This window comes from Podarcis melisellensis, assembly GCF_964234715.1.
Source record: "Podarcis melisellensis genome assembly, chromosome: 1".
Lineage (NCBI taxonomy): Eukaryota > Metazoa > Chordata > Lepidosauria > Squamata > Lacertidae > Podarcis > Podarcis melisellensis.
Genome location: NC_138528.1, coordinates 83,710,579 through 83,723,616, shown reverse-complemented (window position 1 = coordinate 83,723,616; position 13,038 = coordinate 83,710,579). Strand labels below are relative to the sequence as shown.

General features: G+C 46.7%; 1 protein-coding gene across 5 annotated transcripts in view; it reads left to right on the top strand.

Moving 5' to 3' along the window:
• The window catches only part of ASIC4 (acid sensing ion channel subunit family member 4), a 208,000-nt gene that overhangs the window by 145,883 nt on the left and 49,079 nt on the right, over positions 1 to 13,038 (top strand). The gene's annotated exons all lie outside the window — the stretch shown is intronic.

Here is a 13,038-nt window from a genome sequence, read left to right as displayed (position 1 = left end):
GGCAAACTGGGGGGTTTAATCCACAGTAATGATTTGCATGGAGTCAGGAGGTGTGGATAGTTAATTTCATGTTAATTATTTTGGAATGCAACAGGGTGATTTTGTTTGTGCTGCTCAAATGAGCTGTGATTGGAGACAAAACACCTGAAACGAGGGATACAATGAAAGGCAGGCACCCAACTATCTAGAAACAAAAAATAAATAAATAATAGAGACAAATTTAATTTATGGAGAGCTGTATATGGGAGAGTGGTATGAGGGTGTGAGTGAACTGGGTGGGTAGAGATGCTCGAGGGATTTGTTCTGTCTGAATTCTGGTGTGAGCTGACCTGATCTGCCTTCTCCTAGGCTATCATGAAGATCTGAACACATAGTTATCCTGCAGAGTTCGCTCTTTGAATTTTATGGTGTAGTTCTCAGCTCAAAAAGCCTACTTGTTTTTAATTGTTGTAAATATGTTTATTTTATTTTTAATTGCATTGTTTAATCCCTGAAGTGTTTGCCACCCACTGGGAGAGCGAAGGGTGGGATAACCATTTAATAAATATAAATAAATAAATAAATAAATAGTAAAGATTTTAGGGTGAAATACATTTGAAAATGCATACTTTGAGAGAAAACAGATTTATAATTCTGTATCTTATGAGAAAAAGCATTCAAATAAAGTTTTAAAATGTATATTTAATTATGGGGGGGTTGGTGTGGATTTTGTATTTAAGAAAGTTTGCAGATTAATGCAGAAATGGGGCAGAACAGGCTTATGAATGATCCTGTGCAAAAGTGGCATAGAACTGGAAATGAAGTGATGTAACCATTCCTACTGATGTGAGCTGTAAGATTGGGAGGAGTAGCTGGTGATATGCAAGTGAGGAGCTGGTCCTGAGCCCATTCTGCCATCCATAGTAGATTACTGTGGCCATCATTTTTGTCTGGTGTTCCTGATGCTTCTTCCTGAATCACTTCCTTAGCAGATCTGAGGGGGTCCCTTCAGTAGTAATGATAATTGTGGCACACAGCAAAGTAGCAGTCCTTAAGACCAGCGTGGGGCGGCGCCGTGCCTTGTGCCTCGCGGTGCGAGCCAGGGCAGGACACTCCGCAGGGCCTCTGAAGAGTCTGCCTGCCTCCTCCCACTCAGCCACCCTACAACTGAGGGGGAGGCGGCAGGTGGACCATTTGGGGCAGCGCGGAGGCTGCGGGCGCCTAAGCCACCACGTCACCCCCAGGAGAGACGCGTGGCTCGGGCACACTGCAGGCCCTGCAGTGAGTGCCACCCGCCATTGTCACCCCCCCCCCCGTGGTGACACCCAGGGCGTCCTCCTCCCCCCCCACTCCTGCTTAAGACACTATGGTTGCAAGCAAATGAAAAGCAGAAGAGCACTGCAGATGAGAAATAGGAGCATCAAAAGGATAATTAAAGACTCAGGCCAGGGCTGTACCTGGCCATGGGGTGAATGCAGACATTTACCACATGAAGACAGGAGTGCCTGGCGTGCTCTGGTCCCTGGGGTCACGAAGAGTCGGACATGACTAAACGACTAAACAACAACAACAAATGTGGGAAAACTTCAGTGCTTGATAAATCCCCACTATTTACCATGGCATTACAATGTGTGGCATGAAGAAACAACAACAACAAATCACCACCAACAACAGTTTCCTTAATTCAGAAGACCAAAGTAAACCATAGTATAAAACCTCATACCACTTGGTGAGTGGGTTACCAATATCGAAACAGCGTGGAACAGTGAAGAGGAATGGAGATTATGAACTGTGCAAGGGAGGGCCCCACTCAGAGTGTCCTGCTGATCCTTCACCCCATTGCCCCCAAATGCACTTGGCAGTCTTGACTCCCAACACAGCAATTTGCTTCACCCTGTGCTCTCGCCAATTCATTCGCCCCATTGCATGTGTGCCATTTCTGCAGCTACAATTCAGGCAGGCACATCCCTTGATAGGTCCAGAAGGGGACCAACTTGGCCAGATAGGGAGCACTCACAGGGCTGCCTTGCCTGTCCTAACCCTGCTGGTACTTCCCTAGTTGTGTTCCCTAGTTGGCTGCATGTCCATCTCTACTGAACTCCCTGTATGCACACTTTATGGCAGGTGTGGGGAAACAATCAACCCTCCAGATGGTTTTTTTGGACTACAATCCCCACCATTCCTGGCCACTGAGTATGCTGCCTGGGGCTGATGGGAGTTGGAGTCTAACAATATCTGGAGTGCCATGAAGGTTCCCTATCCTTGCTTTATACCCTTGACCATAGTGAGGTGACAACACCTTGGAGGGTAAGGATTCTGGATTTTAGACACAAAAGCAGGAGTTATAAACTCATGATCACTTGCTAGGGATTTTGATTGCCCCATAATTGTCCCATAATTTCAGGCTAGTTGCAGTGTGAAGCTCACTCCCTTCTGATTCTGGTGGTAGAAAGTGATGGTGAACCATTCTCCCACCGACCCCCACTGCCCTTGGTACTTGCAGAGGAAAATAGATGGGGCAAGAACAGGGATGCCCTCTGAACTACATGGGAAATTTCCAGTTCTCTTGAACTGGAGGAAGGAATAGGGGATGTAAGTGGATTTTCATCATGAACAGCATATGATTTACTGCTGAACTATGACACCCATACCCAAGACATCTCTTGCCTTCCTTTCTGAGATGCTTGATATTTTTAAAAAGTCATGTATGCACACCAGGGGGACCCTGGCCAGTGGCCAGTCCCGTGGTACATGTACAGATTATTTAAAAAACCATATTCAAATTCTGCACTACCACTACACATGCTTGTTGAAACCGTAATATGTGAAGCAGCCCTGCCAGGTCAACCTCTTGCCGTGCAGGATTTTCTTCCACTTCCCAAACCATTCTCGAGATTCTTCTGTATGGCTGCCCGGCTGGCTTTAATTTCCAAGCCACCAGGGCCCATGACGTGCCCCTGGGTCCCCTGCGGAAAGCCGCTTTTTCCGATGTTTCCTGCCGAGCCGACTCTGTTAGCTGCCTGTGCTGTTAACCAGGCATGGAAATTCTGGCACCATCATCTGGGAGCTGGTGTGACAATAAATCTTATCAGCAGAAGCACATCCTCTCCCGGAGAGATAGGCCCTGCTCCGCACACCCTGGAACACAAGTCTTGCATCTGCACAATGTCACCGTGAAGGATTTTGCAGATAACACCACGGCTGGGTAGGAGATGGATTCTCTACCAGCGCCCAGAAGTGCGATAGGAGATGAGGCCTTTTGTCTAGGTCTTCCCTCTTCCTTAAATCTGCGATGCAGCCAGGCTATTAGCAGGGGGATGGGACAGTGGAAAAATTAGTTTAGGAAAGCTACAAAGACACAAAAAAGACAAAGGCAAGTCCCCGCTCCACAGCAAGCCCCCAGAGAGCCCTGGTTCCAAACGCATAAGAAGTAAGGCTGTTGCAGGTTACTGACTTGTATCTTGCAATGTCTGAATCTCTTAACAAAGGGTAAAGCGATGGACTAGCTTTCTTTTTTGTGTGATGGCAGAGAGAGGCTGGGCAAACTCGGGGGGTCTACAAACTACTACATGGGGGGGGGCAGCTGAGAGGGAAGAAGTCCCAAATTCCCAGTGTATGCAGATGATCATGTTTGGTGTAACATGAGGCAGAGAGTACAGAAGTCAAGTCGTTTATGTCACAAAACCTAGCTCATGCATTTGTTGGGACAGGGACAAAGACAGCCTCAGAGTACAGTGGTACCTCGGGTTAAGTACTTAATTCGTTCTGGAGGTCCGTTCTTAACCTGAAACTGTTCTTAACCTGAAGCACCACTTTAGCTAATGGGGCCTCCTCCTCCTGCTGCTGCTGCTCCACCAGAGCATGATTTCTGTTCTCTTCCTGAAGCAAAGTTCTTAACCTGATGTACTATTTCTGGGTTAGCAGTGTCTGTAACCTGAAGCGTATGTAACCCAAGGTACCACTGTATATATAACATACCTTGACTGCGTGATGAGGTTGGGCTGTGTATATTCCCTAACCACTGCTTAGAAAAGCAGAACTGGGGCTCAGGATTTTTGTTTTTATTTTAGGCACGGTACTAGTCCTTACAGTTGTGAAAATATGCTTGTAAATGTTTCTTGCGAGAGAAGTCAGCCCAGCCCCATTCACACAACCCACACCGCCCTCTTGAGTTGGGTGGATAGGAGCACGCGTGTGTTTTCTGCACCACCAGTAAGCATAAGGGGTGCTTGTGCTTTTCCCTTCCACAGCAAACGGGAGAACTCGGGAGTCTCTGGCTTAGATGTAGGCATAAAGTGTGTGTGTGTTTCTTTGCTAAATAGAGGCATGCAATATTTGTGCGTGTGTGTGTCCCTCCCCAGCACGAAGCGCCTGTGCCAGCGATAAGCGTGCCGAGGGCGCTGCTTTGGCCTGGCAGGCGTCCGCTGCCCCAGGCAGGTCTTAGCCGAGTTTAGTTTTATACACTTGCTCGCGCGCGCGGCCGGCGCGGTCCTGGGAGCGGTAATGAGATGGAGGCAGCAGAAGGACGGTGCGATAAGGCAGCCAGCTCTGCCCCAGCAGATTAAATGCTGGGATTAAGCAGGCGGTGCCAGCGCGGCTGGCGTTTTATCTCCGCAGCGCTCTCCCCTCTCATTCTCCCGCTTGATAGCGAACATTTTCAGAGCTGTCAAGAGAAGAAATTGCTTGTTAACCCTTTGAGGGCCGATCTTAGCCCCGGAGCGGGGACGTGCAAGGGGTGGGTGGGGAGAAACTCCTGTTCTTAGCTGTCCAAGGAAGTGACTAGACCCCTGCAGGCTGGTCCTTTCCGCGCCGCCCCCCGCCTAGCCCCTGTCCCGTTATATGCCTTAGCTGGAGGGAATCGGTCCTTTTTTTCCTCTCCCCCCCATGCAATCATCCAATTCAGGACTGCAGCAGCACCACCAATATAATTGTGACCTTTTGAACAGAGCAGCTTAGGAGAAGCTGGTGTGCATCTCTGGAGACTCCAAACAGTAGCATCTTGTGCAACGCTCCCCCCCTCCAAGGGGGAAAAGAAGCTTCTTTTTTCTTTACTCATGTGTCATACCAGCCCACCCCCTCCAGTCCTCCTAGATCAGAAAGAATGGTAGTTATGGCCAAAGCTTTCATGGACAAGGACCCACTTCGCTCATGGTTTATATTGTAAAGACATACCTTTTTGCCCAGGCTTCCCCTGACCCATGGGATGGGACCCTCTTTTATTTGTTTGAATTATCAGGATTCCCATTTCTATTTGTTTGTATACACAATGACTACTGCTTTACTGGATTTTGTTTTACTGGATCTTTGTTTTAATGATATTGTCTGTTCGCTTTATGTTGTACACTACTGCAAGATATTTAAAAAAATACTAAGCAGCTTATAAGTGTATTATAGAAAAGAAATAAAGTGTTAGTAGATACATTTCTACATGGCAATGGGGCCCTGAGGCCATAAAACACGAGTTATAGTATGCAATATTTGTATGCAAAGCTGAAAGGCAGGCTAGCATCACGCAACCCCCCAGCAAGCCATTACGGCTGTTAGTTCATTGCTGTCCCTCTAGTCTAGATGTGATACCATTCATGCAATTAGCACTTTCGTGAATGTCTTTTTTAGAGTAAATAGCAGGATTTGGATTGGGACTGCAGAGCAGAGCAAATGGTTATCTCTCTCCCCCCACCCCACCCCAGGGGGACACACCTGCTATTTACTCCTTTAAAAAACAATTAACAAGGTTACTAATTGCTTGAAGGGTGTCCCACCCACTGGATCATGAGCACCTTGTCTTGATGTCAGTTCTGTTCAGGGAAACGGAGCATCTTCTTTTCTCTTGAGTAGATGGTCCACACCCCATTCTCCAGGTAGCTGTTCAGAGATGACCATGATCAAAACCCTTATCTGGTGCTCTTTAAGGCACTTCCTGTCAAACTCTTTTCCTGCCCCTGTGAGCTATCCTGATCACTGCTGCTTGTTCCTTGCACTTTAATTGGTTTCCCAGTTTGATTCTTCATCTACTGCTGCTCCTTGCCAGGCAGGACCAGGTTACCCTATCCTGTTACCTGAGAGCCAGCAACCAATCCCCTCTGGAGCCACACTTTTTTGAGTATACCACTAGCTATTCCATCTGAATCTTCTCCTGTGACTTTTCCCATCTCTCTTATGGATCATTTTACCTCACAAATACACAGCCCCCCTTTCTGCTGCTCTTCTGTCTCTGCTCCCCCCTCCCACTGCTGCCTTTTTAGATACTGGAGCAAACCTGGCCTAGAGTGGGCTCTGCTGGCATCCTTCTGCCAGGCTGAAAATGGACCATTTATCCCTGTGTTTATCCCTCCTCACTTTTCTGCCTCAGTGCCAGTTTGTGATCCATGACAAGCCTCTGCTTCTCATCTCTAGATGGCTCCATTCTCTTCACAGACTCTGCTGAGGAGAGACATTTGTCAAAGGCTTTGTTGAGAGTCCCAATAAATTCCTGTTCCCCTCTGTGCAGAAATCATTCTCCTCAGCTAAGGAGGGCATTGTTCTTTTCTTACTGGGAGCAGAAGCTCCTGCAATGTGCCATGCTCAGTTGCTGTTCCTGATCTTGGTGAGGAAAGTGTTGGTGGCTGCCTTTGTGCTTTCTTTCTTGTGCACACTTTCTTTCTCCAAGATGCTTCTCTGTCTGAATTTGCCCCTGCTGTCCCTGTGGAGTGGGGTAGGGGGGGAGAAGTAGGGTAATTGTATGAATATTAGGGTAAAGCTCTATAGCAAATGACTATGGTCCCACATATCAAAATTGTGTTACGAAGACATTGCCTGGCTCTCTTTGCTTTCTAAAATGGGCCGGAAGTCTTAAGACCATAGCCCTATTGGCTATGAACAAATGGGTTAGAAACAACAACATTACCCAATATTATCTCCCTCCTTTATTGCTGCACATTTCCCCATAAGGCTCGGGGCCCAGTTACCAGTAGTCAGGTGGAAGCAACATAAAGAAAGCCCTGCTGGACCAGCCAGTTGCTCATCTAGTCCAGCTTCCTGTTCTCTCAGGGGCCAACCAGATGCCAATGAGCAGCACCATCTCTTCAAAGAGGAAAGGGAGGCTTTGCTAAATTTATGAAATCCTGACCTTAGAAATGAAGGTGCAGGGCTGGTGCCAAGTGTCGGCCATCCAATGTCTGCTTAAAAACCTCCAAGGAAGGAGAGTCCACCACCTCTTGTGGGAGTCTGTTCCACTGCTGAACAACTCTTACATGTCAGAAAGTTTTTCCGAATGTCTCCTCTTTTTCAGGCTAAACATACCCAGCTCCTTCAAGCACCCCTCATAAGGCTTAGTTTCCAGACCCTTTATCATATTGGTTGCCCTTCTTTGCACATATTCCAGCTTGTCAACATCCTTCTTAAATTGTGGTGCCCAGAATTGGACAGTTTTCCAAGTGTGGTCTGATAAAGGCAGAATAGATCTGTTGATGCAGCCTAGAATAGCATTAGCTTTTTTTTGCTGCTGAATCACACTGTTGTCTCATGTTAAGCTTGTGGTCCATGAAGACCCCTAAATCCTTTCCACGTGTACTGCTAGTAAGCCAGGTGTCCCCCCATCCTATATTCTTCCTGCCTAAGTGCAGTACATTACATTTGTCCCTGTTGAAATTCATTTTGTTAGCTTGTATCCAGTTCTCCAATGTGTTAAGGTCATTTCGAATTCTGATTCTGTCTTCTGTGGCATTAGCTACACCTCCCAGTTTGGTGTCATCTGCATATTTGATTAGCATCCCCTCAATTCCTTCATTCAAGTCAGTTATAAAGACGTTAAACAACAACGGGCCCTGGACACAACCTTGCGGCACCCTACTTGTCACTTTTTTCCTGGATGGCGAGGAATCATTAATGAGTACTCTTTGGGTTTGGTCAGTCAACCAGCTACAAATCCACCTAACAGTAACCTTGTTCAACCCCCATTTTACCAGCTTCCTCATAGGAATATCAAGGGGGACTTTGTCAAAAGCCTTTCTGAAATCAAGATACACTATGTCCACAGCATTTCCATGATCCACCAAGTTTGTAATTTCATCAACAAAAAAGAAAGAAAAAAAGAAAAGAAATCAGATTGGTCTGGCATGACTTATTTTTGAGAAACCCATGCTGGGTCTTAGTAATCACAGCATCCTTTTCTAAATGCTCATAGACCACCTGTTGAATTATCTGTTCTAGGACCTTCCCTGGTATTAATGTCAAGCTCTCTGGTCGGTAGTTATCTGGGTCTTCCTTTTTCCCCTTTTTGAAGATGGGGACAACATTTGCAAACCACCAGTCTGTAGGGACCTCACCTGTTCTCAGATTTGCTGCCTCTGTGTCAAGCTCTTCCGCATTTTAGCCATTAACAACATGCTTTGTGGGCCAGTAGCTTCTCTTTAGCACACTGCCATCAAATGTGCTATGATTTCTCCTGGAAAACAAAGAGGAGGGCTAACTGATAAGCCAAGAGATGTAGAAGGGAGCTGCTGCATGTGAAATCCTCAAGCAAAGAATGACAAAGAAAACTGGTCTCAGGAGAAGAAAGAGAGCTGGCACCGTGCTGTGTAAACAGTGATGAAGGGTGGACCAAAGAGATTCAGACCCCAGCTGCAGAATCTTGATTTCTTCCTTATCTCCCTACCTTGGCAAGCACATAAGAAACAAGGTTTAGTTCTTTGAAGAAGAGATGCTGGTGCTCCAAGGAGCCAGGAAGCCATGCTTTCTGACCAGGGAAGCCTTGCCTCCTGTTGCCAGGTGCACCGCAGCTGACTCAGCTCTACTTTCCTAGTCATGAGGGAAAGAGTTCCATAGTGTAATGCTAAATGTTTCAAGTGCAGGAGCTCATCACAACATCTCCCAAAGAGAGATGTGGGCAGGTAAATTGATCAGCTCACACAGATGCATACACCAGAGAACAGCAGTACATAGCATAATATCCAATTCCTTAGGATGAGCATGACAGCTATGCATAGTTTCCAAGGAGTAAGATGTATTTTGCTTTTTATTTGCATAGGTTCAACCTGTTAAATACATTGAGCTGTATCAAAAGACCATCATCGAGCTGAAAGGCAATCTTGAACTTTTAAATGGAAATGCAAACGATCTTGGAAAGAACTGTTGCCATTTAAACTGCTAGCTTGAAGTAAGAACTCCATCAAAGGAGAGGAAAGAAGTCTCCAACTCTGCTTCATTCTCCAAGGGTTCATCCACACTTCTGCTTGTCCTGCCACTTTCTCCCAAGGAAACCTGCTCTTTACCGCTGAGTCAAAGCAAACGTCAATCAGGTTTTCTGGGGATTGACATTTGCTCCGATTCAGTGGTAAAGAAGTGGAGCAAACAGAAAACTGCTCAGACCCCTGCCTTGAAAGCATGGAACAAGTGGCAAACCTCTCGGACTCGTGATTTTTAGGCACGGGAAAAGCAAAGTGTGGATGAGTCCTTTATGCTGATTTGTCACAAACTTGAAATAGTTGTTATCACCTCACTCGTTTGATGACATCACCACACTTGTTCTGAAAAAGGTTCCAGAAATGTACTATGGAAGGCATCCTGCCCATTCTTAGGGGCACTTTTTTGTTGTTGCTCAGGACTAACATCCAAAACAAGTTGAATCTCTACTCAGCTTCAGCCATGCTTCCTAAGTGCTCTGCTTCCTAAATGCATGTGTACTTGCTTTTGCCAAGAATGTATCTTTGAATCAAATTAAATTAATTGTGTGCAACTCAGCAGGGTGGCTAGGGAGGATTAATTAGCGTTATATCATTGGGGTACAAATTTCTTGGGATTAAGAGACAATTGCCCCAGGCTTTCATCCAAGGCTAGGCAGTGGTCCTGTTGCTCAGGCACAAAAGCCAGTAAAAGTGTTAACAAGCCCTAAAATAAATTTCATGCAAAATTTATGTAAAAAGAGTGTGACTTGGGCTCCATAGTAACATAGTTCAGAAAATTAGGCAGGGTCTGCCATCGTATCCAGCCACAGCCTCTCTGCCCAGCAGAAGTTGAACCAAAACGCCATGGAACAAGAGTCCTTTATGTCATCGGACTGCAGGGTTTTTAATGGGAGGAAGGGGTGAGTGAATGGCTACAGAGAGAGGAAAGAAGGCCAGTTGATACAGATACCTGAATAGTCTCTTTGATAATCTGGTGTGCATGAGGGTGGAAAAAATCCCCCCCTCAAACAGGTGAGGAGGCTCTGAAAGGGAGCAGGGAGAAGCTTTGATCAACACCACAGGTCCTCATTTAACCATTTATTTTGTACACCATCAGTTCTAAAAAAAACACCCTTGACTTTTTGCCATCCAAATGGACTGAACACCAGTCCCTTCACTTCCTAATACCCCATTTTCCAGCTGTCCTCTCAGAGTTGCTGTTCTCCATAACACAATGCCACCAGCATTGGAACGTCAGGCATAGGAGATCTCTCTTTTTTCTTTTAACTATAACTCCAAGATCTATTAAGCAGAAACAGGTGCAAAAGATATACTCAAAGAATTAAAAGAGTTCTAAGCCCAGGAATTTGCAGTGAAGAACTGAACTGAGTTCACAGTCTTTCCGTACAGAAAGCCATTCCTGGAACACCTTCACCAGCATACAAAATTTTCTACGCGGGTGGGGCGGGTGTCGTTTTGCAGCTGCCGATTTTAAACAGTTGGGATTCAGATACCCTTGCCAATCTCTCAGAGACCTTCCATTAGATCCTGATCTACCTTCTGCCCACACCTAGCATGCAGCTAAACAAGCCAGGCAGATCATAAACATGCTTACTCTCAGGTAGGTGGAAGACTTCTAACCCCTTACTATTTGCTAGGGGGGTGAGATTGCCAAATAATGTCTTATTTCTTGTGGTGGAGCTCATATGTAAGATAGGAAGGTTAAATCCCATGTACCACGGTGCCTATACTGATTGTGTTCTCCCACAGTGGTTTTTTAATAACTCTTCCAAAAACAGATAACACTTATCTAATTCAACTCTTTTCTCTCCCCTTATTGCAAATGGTGGCAAGTTAGGGTTGAAACTTGAGTGATTTTCCCAAGTTCACCCACTGAGGTGAAATCTGAACCAGGAACCCTCCAACTCACATATTTATCCTCTCAGCCACTACAATATTATGCTCTCAGTCATTGCTTCTGCAGAATTAGTCCCATTCCACCCTCTCATTACTCCCAACCTTTCCATGCTGTCTCAATCACTTTTCTTCCACACTTCATGCACAAAGAGTTTCCCGCACTGCAGGGATTTCTGGTTCATGAATCTCAATGGGATGTCTTCTGTCCTGGTGGCAGGATGATAGGCATGGTAAAGGCTCCTAGTTCAGATCTTTGCCAATGCAGGGGTTTGGGGTGGGGTGGGGGAGAGGAGAATATTTAATAGTAGGGCAGGGGTGCCATCTGGTTGGGTTCTCTGGTGCCAGCAATGGACACAGTGTTATGGGTAAATCAGGGATCAGGAGGCATACTGGAGGGATGGGTCTGTTTTGGAAACAGCTCTGGGAGCCACAATCTTAAATTGTGACTATGCTCATACAAGCTTGTTTTAGGAAAGGCTTGCTTTAGACCCCAAATGACAAGGCTGCTCCCTCTGCCTCTTAATCACATCCAATGCTTCTAACAGAAAACCTAGCCTGGTTTCCAAACCTTGCACATGCCTGGCCTTTCAGAACCAAGCAGTATGAACCAGTGACCAGTGCAAGAGTGACACCCTTCCTATTGGTGTTGAGCCACTCTTGCCTTGTTTGGGGACCTGCCTGCCAGGGGCTCACCAGTGCATAGCAGTCAGCTCCAGATCAAGCAATAGGAAGCACTCTCTGTAGCAGCAGCCATGTTACAAATGGCTCAGTGGAGCAAATTTGTCTGCAGTGGAGCTGCAACCACTGGCACAAGTTAACTGAAACCAGGAACAAGCAGCAGAGGAACATGTCCTGTATGCTGTAGTCAGACATGGCTACAGTGGCATCCCTAAGAAATGGCAAAGGCCAGAGAGTAGACTGAGAGAAATGGTGAAGTGGGTGACCCTACAAGGCAGCTGCTGGTGGTAGAAGAGAACGGGAGGCCTGGAGATCCAAGGCAAAGGCAGGAGCTGAGCCAATTCCAGCTGAGGGTCTGAAGTAGGCTGTTTGGTCTGGCAGCTGATTAAAAGCAGCAGGGGCCCATGGATGAGAGGCTGTTGTGCCACAAGTGTAAGAGGCATGCAGTATGCAGGGGCAAGATGAAATTCAAGTTGTCTGGGAAGGGGCTCAGGACAAGGAGGGAAAGGGAGGGGGAAGGCAAGTGAGAGGGAGGGAAGGAGGTATCAGAAGTGAAATCCTATCCCACTGGGTCAGAAAATTGCTGCAAAATCAGGCTTGAAATGAATTGAAATTGCTGAATCCAAACGGATCTAATATCCCAAGCCAACAGCAATAGGATGCTGGTATCTGCGCTGTGTTTCCCTCATGGAGCAAACAGGTGGAGGATGTCGGTATGCATGCTGGTGTACATTCTGGAGGAGGGGAGGGGAGTTGCAGCTGGGAAGGAGGAGAGAGGGGGGACTTCAGGAGGAGGGAGAGAGGAAGACTGAAACTGTGGAGATCCATGGACTGCAACAAAGGGCATTTGATGAATATGATTTTTGTGTGTGTGTGTGTGTGAGAGAGAGAGAGAGAGAGAGAGAGAGAGAGAGGAGAGAGAGAGAGAGAGAGAGAGAGAGAGAGAGAGAGAGAGAGAGAGAGAGAGAGAGAGAGAGAGAGATGCATATGGGACAGTTGGAAAAAGCTCTGACAGCTAGGAGCGCCATCTCTGCTGGACACTGACTTTGCTGAGGGAGCTGATGTCCAGGCCGTGCCCCTGCTCTGACATTGCCACTTACACAAGTTGAAACTTCTGCTAGTGTCCCCGTCTCCCTGGGCCGTCTCCCTTGGCAACGGGCACTTGTGTGACTCCGGCTCAGCACTCTCACTTAGCAGGCACGGCTTCTGATTTCCACGGCTGCTTTCATGGATGCTGCGTGCGCTTCCTCTTCAGCCCCCAATCTCTGTTCTGCACCCGTAGACAGGAAACCACACGTTCCTGGTGCCTAGAGAACCTTTG